This window comes from Diabrotica virgifera, chromosome 4, assembly GCF_917563875.1.
Source record: "Diabrotica virgifera virgifera chromosome 4, PGI_DIABVI_V3a".
Classification (NCBI taxonomy): Eukaryota; Metazoa; Arthropoda; class Insecta; order Coleoptera; family Chrysomelidae; genus Diabrotica; species Diabrotica virgifera.
In genome coordinates this window covers 223,927,538-223,945,466 of record NC_065446.1, presented here as the reverse complement: position 1 = coordinate 223,945,466, position 17,929 = coordinate 223,927,538, and the positions used below count along the sequence as shown (strand labels likewise).

Below are 17,929 nucleotides of genomic sequence, written 5' to 3'. Positions count from 1 at the left end.
GTAGGATGGAATTCGGAGCCAAATACCCTCATTGACTGCCCTAATAGTGTTACTGACTTTGGCAACAAGGCCAAGAAATTTACAAAAAACATTAAAGAAGTTAAACCACATACTTGTCTTTGTTTTCTAATAAGACAAGGTGAAAAGCTCGAGTTAGTTCGGAAAAATATTCGCATGAGATTTGGTTGCATAATCACTTTCGTGACATATCCCAGAGTGAGGTTCAAGAGGTCGCCCTTGCAAAATAAAATGGTCCTAATGTTTCTAAACAATTTTTCAACGAAAAATCGTTTTCGCTTACAAATTCTCAAAGTCTGTTCGTTCGTGCTGGTGAAATAACGTTTCACCCTGTATACAAATATGAAATGTTCGTTACACAAACCAATCCTATATCTCAGAAGTCACTCAACCGGTCCCTTAAAAAAGCGGCCAGAACGAAAGGTTTACCGTGTTTCTCTAGCTTCAACAAGTTCAGTTCGCCACTGAGAAAGAACCGTCGCCTATCGCAATTTTCTTGCCGCTAAAACTCACGCAAAAGCAATGTTGCCAGTGTTACTCGTAGCCTAGAACATTCTTGTACGCAGCAAACCTTATTGTTGTAAGTAGTTATACAGTGAAGTGAATTGACAGTCCAACGTCAGTGTTATCCGTACGTCAGTGTCATACATTAGTTACACGGACATTACCATCTTAGCTTTTTATTCATCATTCTTCACTCAATAAAGTTTGTTACGTATAAACCGCTTTTCTTTCCAGCCCATGGCTGGTGGTCCTTCAGTCTATGCTTAACTACGCCCTTTCGCAACCACGTGCGTTGCCCGTCCCTGCAATACTTCTAAGCGTACTAAGTACTTGTACTATGTCTCGTTAATCCAAATCTGAATTCGGCATTTCGATGTCTTGAACTCTCTTCGAGATAACAGACCTCAAAGTCGAAAAATCAAATTTTCGGGTTAAGGCATATTATGATATATCAATTCAATGTGTTTTTACGCAGATTACGAATATTATATTGCCAGTTCGATATTTCGAACCACATTGGACGCAACCAGTGTCAAAGATTTTCGACTTTTTTAAATAATAAAATTCGTTATCATTCGCCACTTGCCATCATCTAGTCAACATGTGAACAAGTCAATTTTGGGCTCAAATGGTACCTCTAGTAGAATACACGGAATATTCTGTACATCCATATTCAAGTTCACAAATATAATCTGTTTCCATGACGGATCAATTTTAAAGGGTCTTTACCCGTATATTTTTGTATATTGGTGGTTAGCATCGCGTGAGTATAACCTATAACCTTTCTTAAAATCGTAGTGGAAATTTTAAAAACTTTGCATTATCTTATCATGTTATACGCATTTTAGGTCAGCACTGATGATAATCGGTCATCCGATCGAACACTAGTTCTCTGATGTAGCCCTTTTTAGGCAATTTTAACAAGTATACCTTTTATAAAGGAATTTAGTCGTTTTTTTAATCTTCCATTTTTAATACCGATTTATACGTAGTAAATAGTGATATTATTATAATATACAAATACAGTTGAGACCAGGAATCTTTACCCGTACGTCATTAATACCTGGCGAGATAAAACACACATTTGATAACTCAAATTTTAACCCGTGATAGGAGCAGTATCTTCCCCTCCCTTCCAAATCTTTCCCTTTTTAAATGTTAAAAATGCAGATTTAAGCATTCTGGCGTAGGTAGTCTAGTTTAATCAAATAAAATAAATGTTTTGCATTATTACATTACTATGCATAATTTGGGATTTTAATTAATTTTTCAACCCTTTTAACAACCTACGCTTAAATCAAAAATCCTAAAAAATATTTTCTATTAAATATTTTCGCGTCCAACCTAATAAAATTTCACGTAATTGTCGTTGCAATTAATGTTGGGCAAGAATCACCAATCACTCACAAATAAAAACAGCTAGGTATGTGGAATGCTTAGGAAATAATAAAGTAACATAACAAAGCATTGTCTTACAATGCTACAATACAGTGTGCTTCATTTGAGAAAACTCAAGAAATACTCATTCAGTTTCGACCAATCCTGTATACTAAAGTTTAACATTTAGCTATTTTAATAATTTTTAATAATAGACTGTATTAAAAATTATTTCAACATAAGTAGATTTTTTGATGTCAAATCGCTACAATTATATAGTGTGTGAATATTGCTATGAAATTAATAAAAAAATAAAAATGTATACCATTTTTATTCAGTTGCAATGCGAAGGCAAAACAATCTTATTTTTCAATTAGAATAGGGAGCGCAGTCCAGTCCTCTGAATCGCGATTTTCGGCTCTTATTGGAGCCTCATCGGAAAGAACGTAGGCACTGTTCTCCATTCCCTAATTGACCAGCGCCGAGAGTTTTTCCCACCCATTGCAACCGAAGTGAAGGTATTAGGTGACTAGCGTCATCTGGCAATTGAAAGATGAAGTAGTTTTCAATCCTAATAGCAAAATTAATAATATTGAAAATATTAAAAATATTACTAAACGATTTTTAAATTGAAAACATATTGGTACATTTCCCTGGTGACACCTCCAAGGCTTCTACAATTTGCAAGCCAAATGGATGCTACAGTGAAGACAAAGGGAAGGAATTCTACACTGTGCAATCCACATCCCCGTCTGCAGCTTGGTAAAGTTCCAACGGAAAATGCACCTGGTTACTCTACGGAGTAATACGACTATAAAATAAAAATGTATACCATTTTTGTTCAGTTGCAATGCGAAGGCAAAACAATCTTACTTTTCAATTAGAATACGGAGCGCAGTCCAGTCCTCTGAATCGCGATTTTCGCCTCTTATTGGAGCCTCATCGGAAAGAACGTAGGCACTGTTCTCCATACCCTAATTGACCAGCGCCGAGAGTGTTTCCCACCCATTGTAACCGAAGTGAAGGTATTAGGTGACTAGCGCCATCTGGCAATTGAAAGATGAAGTAGTTTTCAATCCTAATAGCAAAATTAATAATATTGAAAATATTAAAAATATTACTAAACGATTTTTAAATTGAAAACTTATTGGTACATTTCCCTGGTGACACCTCCAAGGCTTCTACAATTTGCAAGCCAAATGGATGCTCGCATTGCAACTGAATTAAAATGATATACATTTTTATTTTATAGTCGTATTACTCCGTAGAGTAACCAGGTGCATTTTCCGTTGGAACTTTACCAAGCTGCAGACTTGGGATGTGAATTGCATAGTGTAGAATTCCTTCCCTTTGTCTTCACTGCAGCATCCATTTGGCTTGCAAATTGTAGAAGCCTTGGAGGTGTCACCAGGAAAATGTACGAATAAGTTTTCAATTTAAAAATTTTTTAGTAATATTTTTAATATCTTCAATATTATTAATTTTGCTATTAGGATTGAAAACTACTTCATCTAATAAAAAAAACCTTAGTTATTGTTAAACTGCTATGTAGATTTATATAATATTACAAAACCTTATATTTTAAGATAAAAACATCAAGGAGACTCGAAATATAAAAAAAAATATATGACGTGTTCTATTAAAAAAAAAAGATAAGTTTGTTTCATCCTTTCAATACGGGTAACCCTGTATATTAGGAAATATGTATTGCCAAAATTCTGATCCTATCTACGCCCCAATATTACCTAAATATTTTTTTGTATCTCTCACGACAAACGTGAAATTGGACTTCCCGGCACCCTGTATACATATTGTACAAAATCACTACAATTTTCTTTAAAAACCTGCTATTGGTTTTTTAACAATAACTCCATTTATGTTTATGCTATCAGGTTTATCTGACAACCATTTCAAAGGCAATTGCAAGAGCTGTAACATTGTATTAAATTTAACCCTTAAGTACTAACATCTTAAATGAATGACGTGAACACTAACTAACCGCCTGACAGACGGGTTTAACATTTTAGTAATAATTTTTGTTTTTGTTAAATATTTTAATGCAAAAAAATATCTCAATAACTTACTGAAAGTATTGATTATCTAAAAAACACAGTAATTAATCTAGTTTTTCTGTATTTATTAAAATCAAAAACATTATAACAAGAATGGAACGATTGTTTGTGTACCTTTTTACTTCTGAAAAAAAGTGTGATAAAAATTAAACAAATTAAAGAATCTTAATAAAAATTTACAATCAAGTTAAACAAAGAGTAAGAAAAATGAAAATAAAAACGTTTTTAAAAAATGTTAAAACAAAAAACAACTGGCAGGTACTATAGTTAGTACAGTGTAGCAATGGTAGTCAGTGGTAACATTTTCATCACAAATTGATTCCACTTCGCTTATGTCGTCTTCTACCTCATCAAACCATTTCAAATGAGTTTTCTCAGGGTCTTTATTCCCTTATTTGATGTTTTTTGACGAACTGGGGCACATTATGTGTAATGACGAACTGGGCACAAACACTAACACCCCGTCTATTAGACGGAAATCACATTTTGAGCCTAAATATCTTTCGAATAACAACCTGCCGTACATTGCCCAATTCAATACTACTAAAGAACAACCCAACTTGAAAAGTCATAAACGGGTGATCTTCAAAATTTTCTAGGAAGGGAAATATCGCACTTTCAACAAGCGATGCCGTCTGAGAGAAGGGGTGTTAGTACTTAAGGGTTAATCTTTTAAATCTCTTATTTTTTAAACGACAAAGGGTAAAAGGCCCCTGTTACATGGTTCTAGTAGTAAAATTTAGGCTTTAAACGTTTTTATCTCGGTTATTTTTTATTATACAAAAATAAAAAAACAGGAAAAGCTTTAAGAAAAAGAAAACCAAAGTTTCATTTTGTATCATTTCTTACGTATTTTGAGTATTTTTGGAGTTATTATAAAAAAATTAAATTTACAAAAATTTTAAAAATTCTGACTTTTTTAAATTATATTTTTTTTCAGAAATATGCATTCTAAACCGGTTAAAATTTTGGAGGTCAGTACTTTTATTAAAATAAAGAAATTTTTATGAGGATTAGCATAAATTTTAATTTTTGTGGAAATGACGTATGTTTTGGTTTTCACTTTTTCCTAAAAAATTCAAAAGGGTCCTCTTATTTTTATCATAACTTTAAAACATGCGTATGTTTAACAAACTGGATCGTTTTCTTGTTATACTTGAATACTTAGGTTTGACTACTCGCCGAAAAACAATATACATTCAATTACCTATAGCTCACTTTGAATTAATACTAAAAGGTTATTCAAATAAAAAATTGATTCAGCTTTTTGTTAGCTTCATTTTTGTTAAAGACAACTTTTTTGTAAAAACTTACTGTTTTTGAGTAATTTATGAAAAACCGCTTGAAAACATGCATGTGTTTTACGAAAAATCAAAATCTTTGATCTTTAATAACTCAAAAACCGTTGATTTATTTGAATACCTTTATATAACAAATTTTACTTATAATTAGACCCTCTATCTATTTTTGGGTATATTTTTAATAAAATAATTTCCACCCACGAGAAGAGGTGGCACCCACCCCCAGGAAAAAAGCGCAAGTTGGCACCATGTCACCTTTGTTTCCCAAGGTATCTTGTAAATACTGACCAATTTTCATAAAAATCGATGGAGGTTCAACAAAATCGGAGGTGAAAAGCTTCAGTGACTACACTATAAGAAAATGAGCATAAGTTAAGGTAATGCATAACTTTTGAAACTATGTGTATTTATAACGCATACCATGCTTTAAGTATAGCGTATTAGTTTGTATATCTCTCTCAAACCACTTCTTCTTGATAATTAGGAGAAAATTTCACAATAAATTATGAACCACTTTATCAAAAGCTTTTTCCTGCTTATACAAGGGGTTATAAGAGCTTTGGAAGGAACTAGATGCTAATAAATTTAAATGTTTATTATCAGTTTGAATGTGCTTTCTACCACTTTTAATAAACACGTTGTATATTAAATTTGGTAATAATATATTATGAAATTACTGTTGTTAAAGTGAAAATTACTATTAATGGAGGCAAGAGCAAATAATGAAAATTAATGAAACACTTAGGGCCGGTTGTTCGAACGCTAATCAACAATGATCACTATCAAATATTTAATTACTGTCACCAAAACTGTCAATGTCAACTTTTATTGGGTTGCTGAAAACATAATTGATTATAATTATGAGATTAGTTAATCAATTAACATAACAATTATTAACATAATTGATTAAGTAATTTCATTATGTTTTCAGAAACCCAAACAAAGTTGACATTGACAGTTGGTGACAGTAATTAAATATTTGATAATGATCATTGTTGATTAGCGTTCGAACAACCGGCCCTTAAAGTGGCAATAAACTTAGGATGGTAATTAGGATGGAAACAATAAAACCAAGGAATAAGGTTAGAATTAAGATAATGATTGAATTTTTTAATTAAGAAACAAAAAATAAGATAAAACAAATAACATAAGATAAAGGAACCGAACAAACTATTTTATACCTAATAAAGAATATAGAAGGAAATGTTATATAACTTACAACTTTGTCTTTGTTACAATAGTGTGTAATGTAAGGAAACAAAATCTTAAGAAATCTCAATAAATTCAAAGTAAATTGTTTTACATGCACTCGAATTAAAATTATGGTTAATCCAAAAAGTGATACTGGTAGGTCTTGGACACACACTTAAAAAATGTATTAACTCATTCATGATGATTTTAAATGTGGGCCCAAGGTCTATGGGGATATTTATTTTCTGTTACTTTTGTATCTTTTTTTAGGAATATTAATAAAGACATTTATCCAGATTTAGCCATACGGCTCACACTCCCTCTAAGGGGAAAATTGACTCATCCCAGGTACCTACGGTATCAAAAGGATTTAGCTCTGGTGGGACTCTTTCCGTGTTATCGAGCCCTAGGTGACTGGGTATGCAGGTGTATCTCCCAAAAATTTTCGTACACATCTGGCCGTTACGAGTAGTGCAGCTTTGTGCATGGTCTTGTAAAGATGTTCATTTAGACCCAGCCTTTTTATGCTTTCGAGGAGGTTCTTCGGAATGACTCCAGTAGTAGACATAACAATAGGTATCGTCTGGATACTTTGCATTCTCCATTGTCTTCGTATTTGAATTTCCAGGTCTCTGTACTTGGCGATCTTTTCAGTAAATTTACTACGTAGATTATTGTTGTTCGGTATCGTCACATCAATTAGTGTTGTTTGTCTTGTTAATTTATTAACTAGTACGAGATCTGATTTATTATGTGCCGCTGTTTGTTCTGTGAGCACAGTGCGGTCCCAGTATAGCTTGTAGTTGCCATCCTCAAGCATACTCTCAGGGACGTATTGATAATATGGGAGATGGTCCATTTGGAGAAGTCCCAGGTTGATAGCTATCTCCTGATGAAGGATTTTTCCCACTGCGTCATGCCGTTTCTTGTATTCAGTTGCAGCAAATACCTGGCAGCCCGCTGTAATATGTTCGATGGTTTCTTGGGCTTGGCATCAATATCGGCATCTGCACCGAGAGAAAAAAATTCTTGACATAAAGAAACTTTATTAATATTTAAGAAAGATCGACTTGGCTTATTGCCTAAGAAATATATCTTTGTATGTAAGATATAATTTTCTAAAATATTTCAAATAAATTCTACTATAGCCAAAGAAATATATCTTAAACATTATTGAACTATCACTTTTTGACAAACTTCAAACCCATTTATCAGAAAGAAATTACGCTTGATGTTAATTAATTTTATTAGTCATAAAAATATATTTTCTACACATTAGCAAACTGTTCTTTCTGATAAATAATAATTTATATTTATTTCTTAGTAAGGAATATTATTATTTTACTATTAATAATTTATTTATCTAATGTTAAGAAATATATTTCGCAGAGATAAACGTATATTTAGAGTTAAGTTAATATTTCTTGAAAATAAAGTGATATTACATACGGCGAAATAAATCGTTGTGTTAAGGTAAAATCATTATTTATTAATAAAACAAGATATAAAACGTTATTATTACATACAAATATTTTCTCCACCCTGAAACCACTGGCTTCTACACAACAATAAAAGGATGGAGAGGCAAATCCAACTTCCTCAAATGTTCCTTCTTTTGTTAATAGCACTTTGTATATCAGCAATTCACTAAAACAAAATCGTTATGTAGAAAGAGTAAACTTACTAAACTAAAATTTTTTTTATAAAGATATAGATATTTATTTTGACAAATTTAGGAAATACAAAAAAAAACAAATACACGGCCCCACGTAAGAACTATTAATACTAATAATAATCAATCATATTTAGTTCAAACGTATGGCATTATTTAACCTACATATATTTGTTTATATTTTTCTTTTTGTTAATGAAATATTAATTATTTATCTGTATAATATTAAGTCACACAATAAACATTGTTAGCTAAAACAAGAGGGAAAATACAACCAATGTAAAGCATTGAAGCAGACATAATAATATGTAATTTTCTTAATTTTTATAATCTAAAAGAGACATCATACCTAATCATTAAGAAATTTTATTACGGGAAAGTATTATTAGTTTACATCTAAGTCATTTAATACATATTAACTAATTCACGGTTTTCGGCAATAACATTTCTTAACCATTAACATATATTTCTTTTAGACTAACTGATTTCTTTATCTCAAATAAATTAACAGAAAAATTCCTCAGCGTTGCACCCGCCATGTTTGATACAGCGTTATATTGTATATTTTTATAGAAGACGATACATTCAAGAAACCTATTATAGTTGATACATAAGTATACACATTTTTAAAAAGGTACTTACATGTATGAAGTTCTGGAAGGTCCCGCAGTTGGTTAATAACTCCTTTCTTAATATTGTTCTGAAGCTATATATTATATCATTCTGTCCCAGCTTTAAATTGTGGCATATTTCCCAGTTAGAATAATAAGCTCCTTTATTTCAGAGTCGTCCATCATTATACCTAAAAAGCATATAAAGATACTATTATGTTTCTTTTTAACCATTCGGATACGCAACAATATTATTATTACATCTTAAATTACTCAATTTACTTTTATTTAATACCTATATATGTACGTACCTTCAAAATATCCGTTAATTTTTAAAGTACACCAATAAATCCAACATCCATCTATATGAACATGAACATATCACGCCATCTTGACAAACTCTGACGACTAAATCATAAATAGTTAATCTGCGCAATTCTTTTGTGGAAGAAAATCTCTTTGCAAGTAACATTTCGGCATTAATGACAAAGTTTTTATTTTATAACCACAGTTACTACAGAGGGTATTTCTGAAGAATTATTTCTTGTGATTTAAAATGTTTATTTAATTGCAAGATAATTTCTTGTTCACAAATATATATATATGGATTAACTTAACATTATATTTCTTATACTCCAAAATATTTGTAGTTTTCAATTTAAGAAATACAAACTTTAGGATAAGAAAATTAAATGTAACCATTAATGCATTTCTTAGTGTTAAAGAAATTATCTGTAAGAAATTATTGAGTTGTGTTTAAAAAACTCGTTTCTTTATATGTGAACCGGTATGTTTAAGTTAATAGGATATGTTAACTTTTAAGAAATATTGCTCAAAGAAATCGGTGTTTTAGGAGAAAAGAAATTGTTCTCTCGGTGCAAGTCGTTAGTTTTACAACTTTTTTAGCGTATGATGAAGTAAAACAATGATCTTTCTGTTTTACTTTAACGTTTAAAAATGACATTCAATTTGTTGCGTAACTGGTATTTATGTCCTGGAATATTTTATAAACCAAGGATTTATTCTTTATTTTAATTTGAGTTAGAAAAAAGCCAGAAGCTTATCAAGAATTGTGTTAGAATTTGTGTATGAGTAGCAGCCAAAGAAACAAAATAATGATTTTGTATTTTTGTTTCATATAATAATAATATAATAATAATAAAGGTCTTTTGCCATTGTTAAGTGGACAAAAACGGACTTAGAGAATCTTCAGCGAAAAGCAAAAACACACGCTACAAAGGCACAAAAACACCATCCTAAAGTGCAGTAGAACGAACGACATTACCACGGAATCTAGGAGGAAGAGGACTTATGGATATACACCGAGAGAAAAAAATTCTTGACATAAAGAAACTTTATTAATATTTAAGAAATATCGACTTGGCATATTGCCTAAGAAATATATCTTTGTATGTAAGATATAATTTTCTAAAATATTTCAAATAAATTCTACTATAGCCAAAGAAATATATCTTAAACATGATTGAACTATCACTTTCTGGCAAACTTCAAACCCATTTATCAGAAAGAAATTAGACTTGATGTTAATTAATTTTATTAGTCATAAAAATATATTTTCTACACATTACAAAACTATTCTTTCTGAGCAATAATATTTCTTAGTAAGGAATATTATTATTTTACTATTAATAATTAATGTATTTAATGGTAAGAAATATATTTCGCAGAGATAAACGTATATTTAGAGTTAAGTTAATATTTCTTGAAAATAAAGTGATATTACATACGGCGAAATAAATCATTGTGTTAAGGTAAAATCATTATTTATTAATAAAACAAGATATAAAACGTTATTATTACGTACAAATATTTTCTCCACTCTTAAACCACTAGCTTCTACACAACAATAAAAGGATGGAGAGGCAAATCCAACTTCCTCAAATTTTCCTTCATTTGTTAATAGCACTTTGTATATCGGCAATTCACTAAAACAAAATCGTTATATAGAAAGAGTAAACTTAATTTAATAAATTTTTTTTATAAAGATATAGATATTTATTTTGACAAATTTAGGAAATAAAAAAAAAAGAGGGCCCCACATAAGAACTATTAACACTAATAATAATCAATCATATTTAGTTCAAACATGGCATTATTTAACCTACACATCTTTGTTTATTTTTTTGTTTTTGTTAATGAAATATAAATTATATTTATCTGTATAATATTAAGTCACACAATAAACATTGTTTAGCTAAAACAAGAGGGAAAATACAACCAATGTAAAACATTGAAGCAGACATAATAATAAATATGTAATTTTCTTAATTGCAATTCTTAATTAACGACTTGCACCGAGAGAACAATTTCTTTTCTCCTAAAACACCGATTTCTTTGAGCAATATTTCTTAAAAGTTAACATATCCTATTAACTTAAACATACCGGTTCACATATAAAGAAACGAGTTTTTTAAACACAACTCAATAATTTCTTACAGATAATTTCTTTAACACTAAGAAATGCATTAATGGTTACATTTAATTTTCTTATCCTAAAGTTTGTATTTCTTAAATTGAAAACTACAAATATTTTGGAGTATAAGAAATATAATGTTAAGTTAATCCATATATATATATTTGTGAACAAGAAATTTTCTTGCAATCAAATAAATATTTTAAACCACAAGAAATAATTCTTCAGAAATACCCTCTGTAGTAACTGTGGTTATAAAATAAAAACTTTGTCATTAATGCCGAAATGTTACTTGCAAAGAGATTTTCTTCCACAAAAGAATTGCACAGATTAACTATTTATGATTAGTCGTCAGTGTTTGTCAAGATGGCGTGATATGTTCATGTTCATATAGATGGATGTTGGATTTATTGGTGTACTTTAAAAATTAACGGATATTTTGAAGGTACGTACATATATAGGTATTAAATAAAAGTAAATTGAGTAATTTAAGATGTAATAATAATATTGTTGCGTATCCGAATGGTTAAAAAGAAACATAATAGTATCTTTATATGCTTTTTAGGTATAATGATGGACGACTCTGAAATAAAGGAGCTTATTATTCTAACTGGGAAATATGCCACAATTTAAAGGTGGGACAGACTGATATAATATATAGCTTCAGAACAATATTAAGAAAGGAGTTATTAACCAACTGCGGGGCCTTCCAGAAATGATAAATGGTAGAACTTCATACATGTAAGTACCTTTTTAAAAATGTGTATACTTATGTATCAACTATACCTAATAGGTTTCTTGAATGTATCGTCTTCTATAAAAATATACAACAAAACGCTATATCAAACATGGCGGGTGCAACGTTGAGGATTTTTTCTGTTAATTTATTTGAGATAAAGAAATCAGTTAGTCTATAAGAAATATATGTTTATGGTTAAGAAATGTTATTGCCGAAAACCGTGAATTAGTTGATATGTATTAAATGACTTAGATGTAAACTAATAATACTTTCCCGTAATAAAATTTCTTAATGAATAGGTGTGCTGTCTCTTTTAGATTATAAAAATGAAGAAAATTACATATTATTATGTCTGCTTCAATGTTTTACATTGGTTGTATTTTCTCTTTTGTTTTAGCTAAACAATGTTTATTGTGTGACTTAATATTATACAGATAAATAATTAATATTTCATTAACAAAAAGAAAAGAATAAACAAAGATGTGTAGGTTAAATAATGCCATGTTTAAACTAAATATGATTGATTATTATTAGTATTAATAGTTCTTATGTGGGGCCGTGTATTTGTTTTTTTTTGTATTTCCTAAATTTGTCAAAATAAATATCTATATCTTTATAAAAAAAAATTTATTAAAGTAAGTTTACTCTTTCTACATAACGATTTTGTTTTAGTGAATTGCTGATATACAAAGTGCTATTAACAAAAGAAGGAAAATTTGAGGAACTTGGATTTGCCTCTCCATCCTTTTTTGTTGTGTAGAAGCCAGTGGTTTAAGAGTGGAGAAAATATTTGTATGTAATAATAACGTTTTATATCTTGTTTTATTAATAAATAATGATTTTACCTTAACACAATGATTTATTTCGCCGTATGTAATATCACTTTATTTTCAAGAAATATTAACTTAACTCTAAATATATACGTTTATCTCTGCGAAATATATTTCTTAACATTAAATAAATTAAATGTTAATAGTAAAATAATAATATTCCTTACTAAGAAATATTATTGCTGAGAAAGAATAGTTTTCTAATGTGTAGAAAATATATTTTTATGACTAATAAAATTAATTAACATCAAGTGTAATTTCTTTCTGATAAATGGGTTTGAAGTTTGCCAGAAAGTGATAGTTTAATCATGTTTAAGATATATTTCTTTGGCTATAGTAGAATTTATTTGAAATATTTTAGAAAATTATATCTTACATACAAAGATATATTTCTTAGGCAATATGCCAAGTCGATCTTTCTTAAATAATAATAAAGTTTCTTTATGTCAAGAATTTTTTTCTCTCGGTGCAGGACTTAAATACCAGTTACGCAACAAATTTAATGTCATTTTTAAACGTTAAAGTAAAACAGAAAGATCATTGTTTTACTTCATCATACGCTAAAAAAGTTGTAAAACTAACGACTTGCTCGAGCACCTGTCTCATCGCACTGTGAAAAATTGATCCCCGAACGCGACAGTATGATGATAAATTCAAAGGAGTAGGCAGATTTCTATAGTTGGGCTCCCTGATAACCAACAATGGCGAAAGCTCCTCAGAAACCAAGTGAATACTAGCAATCGCTCGAAACTCGACAGCAAAATTAATTAAAATATGAAAAGTCCTAGCAGTAACAAGGAATACTTAGCTCAGGTTGGTCAATGCCCTTATTTTTCCTTTTGCTAGATACGTAGCTGAAACATGGACTCCCTCTCAATTCTGGAAGAGCTTCATATAGAAGACAGTCTATTAATACCAAAAAGAAAAACTTCCGTTCACTGGGAAGACGAAATGAAGGATCTCGTGCGAAATTTCCTACATGAAATTGTCATCCCGCACAGTATTTGAGCCAATGGAGACAGCAGGCTAACAATAATTAGAATTCCACCATGTGCTGACAACTCAAGGAGTGAGGAAGAGAAATTCATAATGCTGCATGCATTATTACTGGTTTAGCTCAATAGTATAGTATAGTTGATCCAAAAGATGACATAACCCAGACATCCAAAGTGAAAGTTATCCTTCAACACCAAATTGTTCTATATGGTCCACACAATGTCCAGAAACAAGTCACACCATTTTGAGCGTCGGGTTTGAGGGGGAGAGGGGGAGAAATCGGTAAATTCGTAGTTTTTTAAGTTTTTCGCCAATATTTCTAAAACTATGCAATTTAGCATGAACAACCATCTATACAAAATTGTTCTACATTAAATTTGAAATAAAAAAGGCCCTATGCATAATCTTTCTAAAATGAATGGTTCCAAAGTTACGGAGGTAGTATAGTATAACTGGTCCAAAAAAAGGCCTAACCCAAACATCCAAAGTAAAAGTTTTCCTCCAACACCAAAATGTTCTATATGGTCCACATATTGTTCAGTAAAAAGTTACACCATTTTGAGCGTCCGATTTGGGAGGGAGATGGGGGAGAAGCCGGTAAATTAGTAGTTTTTTTAAGTTTTTCCTCAATATTTCTAAAACTGTGCTTTAGCGTAAACAATGTTATATACAAAAATGTTCCACATGAAATTTAAAACAAAAAATGTTGTATACATAATTGTTATAAAATCAACGGTTCCAGAGTTACGGAGGGTGAAATGTCGAGGTTTTCGATACTTTTTATATTTTTTGGGCAATATTTGTGATATAACTATACCAAAAACCCAGACATCCAAAGTGAAAGTTATCCTCCAACACCAAATTGTTCTAAATGGTCCACATAATGTTCAGAAAAGAGTCACACCATTTTGAGCGTCGGGTTTGGGGGGGAGAGGGGGCAGAAATCGATAAATATAAAAAGTATCGAAAACCTCAACTTTTCACCCTCCGTAACTCTGGAACCGTTGATATTATAACAATTATGTATAGAACCTTTTTTGTTTTAAATTTTATGTAAAACATTTTTCTATAGAACATTCCTTACGCTAAATCATAGTTTTAGAAATATTGACGAAAAACTTAAAAGAAACCACTAATTTACCGACTTCTCCCCCATCTCCCACCCGAACTAAACGCTTCAAATGGTGTAACTTTTTACTGAACAATATGTGGACCATAAAGAACAGTTTGGCGTTGAAGGAAAACTTTTACTTTGGATGTCTGGGTTAGGCCTTTTTTGGACCAATTATACTATACTACCTCCGTAACTTTGGAACCGTTCATTTTAGAAGGGTTATGCATAGAGCCTTTTTTATTTCAAATTTGATGTAGAACAATTTTGTGTAGAGAGTTGTTCATGTTAAACCGCTTAGTTTTAGAAATATTGACGAAAAACGTAAAAAACTACGAATTTGCAGATTTCTCCCCCCTCTCCCCCACAAACCCGACGCTCAAAATGGTGTGACTTTTTTCTGAACATTATGTGGACCATATAGAAAAATTTGGTGTTGGAGGATAACTTTCACTTTGGAAGTCTGGGTTTGGGTCTAACTATACCATACTACAAGTTGATTGATTAAACGAATAAATTTTTTATGTAAAATTCATTTTTCTGTGGATGCTATACAATGTGCAACTTCTCTCAGTACTTACATACATTCAAAACGAACAATTTCTCAGGCTGTGAAAAAAGTCGGCCATTGCAGTGAGAACTATTTTTTCTCACGGGTTCCATACATAAAATCGCGGTTTCCATGGTAACATGCACAATACAAACACAATTAATATTGTCAAATATAAAGTTTCAAATCAAAACTTACCAGGGATTACCTTTCAACACTGTTCAAATATAACTGGTAACTTAGTACATTCTTTCAAGGATTTTGCTGTAAATTTTAAAGAACCGCTTGGATTGACATTAAATTTGGCATAGGTACGTATAGTTAACATGTTAAAGAAAAAACGTGATATGGTGCCGATGTGTGCTTTTGCCCGGGGGTGAGTTTCAAGCCATCTCGGAGGTGAAAAAATATATGTCTAAGAAAATCCCCGAAATTGATAAACTGGCTTATTTTAAGCAACTTTTGTTCTATAGGTTTTTTCACCAAATCAATACATTTCAAGTTATTTGCAAGTGAATATGTTCATTTTTGAACAAAATAACCACGTTTTTAGACAGTTTTTCGCAAATAACTTAAAACGTAGGTAAGCATTTTGTCGAAAAAAATATTCTTAGCAAAACGATAGCCTATAAAAAAGTGGAAAAACGGTGTATATAACTATTAGGCCACTACACATAGCAAAAGCAGAGTTATAGCTAATGAAAAATAGGTTCATATTCGAAAAATTCCAAATAGAATAATTTAATGTGAAACATTCAAATAATGAAGCATTCTTGGGGAAAAATATTTCAACTTTTTTAAAATGTTTAAAAAAATAAAGTTGGTCTCTTTTGTTTTGGCAAAAAAAAAATCAGGAAGATCACCCCCCAATTAGCAACTTAACCCTGCTGTCCTGTTCGGGTCTATTTGACCCAAAAAATAGTTTATTTCTTATTTTACAAAATATTACCCGGCGTAACGATTTGGTGTTTCGTGACTTTATTACCTAATATGAGTTCTTTCAATTGCATATGAGATAAATAATCAACTTCCTGATTTTTTTGATAAAAATGAAATTGTTACCTAGGGTATGTTCGGGTCAATATGACCCGCGTATTTAAACCGTTAAAAATTACCTGTTTATGTGTGTTTAGTTGGCAGTATTCTATATTGGTAGTACCTGTGTGTTTGTCAGCCAGATACGTCTGTAAATAAAAACAGGTTTCTGCAAGCTAGAACTTGTAAAATAAACAACTGTAGTATAGCTGGACGATGTTGCAAACCAAATTGTAAATATGACCAACACGGAAAAACAGCAGGTCTTTGGAACCAACTGGAAAGACATGAATAAAGTTGGTTTCCAAGCATACATTGGTCTCTTATTTTTAGCTCGAGTTTATAAGTCCCATGGTGACTCAACTAAAAGTTTGTGGAATAAAGAAACGAGTCGTAGTATATTTCAATCAACAATGTCGCTTGATATGTTTACAAAAAGTGTGCAAGTAATACGTTTTGATAACAAAACTACTAGACAGGATAGGATACTAGACGTTTTGATAAACTTGCTGCACTATGTGAAATTTATGAAACATAGGTAGTAAATGTACCAACATTTTTTAACCCTGATGAAAATGTTACCGTCGATAAGCAACTAGCCTTTTAGAGGCCGCTCTCCCTTCAAATGGTACATTCCAAGCAAGCCAGCGAAATATGGCACAAAAGTTTGGATTTTATGTAGTTATGAATAGTAAAACTTCTTATGTTCTAAAATTGCAGATCTATACAGGAATGCGTGTGATGTGTGACTTGAGTAGACATTTGGAAGGCCACAATATTACGTGTAATAACTTTTTTACATCGTCAAATTTAGGAAAATTTCTTCTAACACAAAATAGATACAATGCCGGGGATTATAAGTAAAATAACCCGGAGCTTTCAGCAAAAATCGCGAATAAAGAAGGTCATAGCTCGTCTTTTTTGCTTCACGCAAGATACCACTGTTGTTGACAATATTCCTAAAAATGATAAAAATGTTGTTCTTATGAGTAATTTGCATTATGAATCGATGCATCGTGCATAACTTTCATCAAATAAAAAAGCCCCAAATTATTTTAGATTACAATTCCAGTAAGGGAGCAGTGGATACTCTAGATTAGCTTGTTGGCACGTATACATGTGATAAGAGATAAATCGCTGGCCAATGATTGTTTTTTATAATGTGCTGGACATATCTGCCTACAACGCTTTCGTGTTCTAATGGAATAACAATAAACTGGCAAAACGGCGAATTTTCCTTGAGGAATTGGGAAAAAACTAATGAAGCCAGTCATTATTTCCAGAAAAATATACCAATAACTAAAGACTCTCACGAACTGGTAAAAAGGACACGAGCGGAGACAAGTAGACAAGATGGAAATGCTAGTGAACCATCTACGGACAATCTAACTCCGCCTGCTTAACGAGCACACTGTAAACTTTCCCTAAAAACGTTGACCAGACTAATTATTATGTTGTATATATCATAAACATATGAGTAAAATCCAT

General features: G+C 31.1%; 1 long non-coding RNA gene across 1 annotated transcript; it reads right to left on the bottom strand.

Moving 5' to 3' along the window:
• Positions 1 to 8,014: 8,014 nt before the first annotated feature.
• Positions 8,015 to 9,237, bottom strand: LOC126884095 (uncharacterized). The gene is made up of 3 exons (XR_007697846.1): positions 9,058 to 9,237; positions 8,778 to 8,937; positions 8,015 to 8,110 (listed from the first exon to the last, which is right to left on the bottom strand). It is a non-coding gene; the product is annotated as an uncharacterized LOC126884095 (long non-coding RNA).
• Positions 9,238 to 17,929: the final 8,692 nt, after the last annotated feature.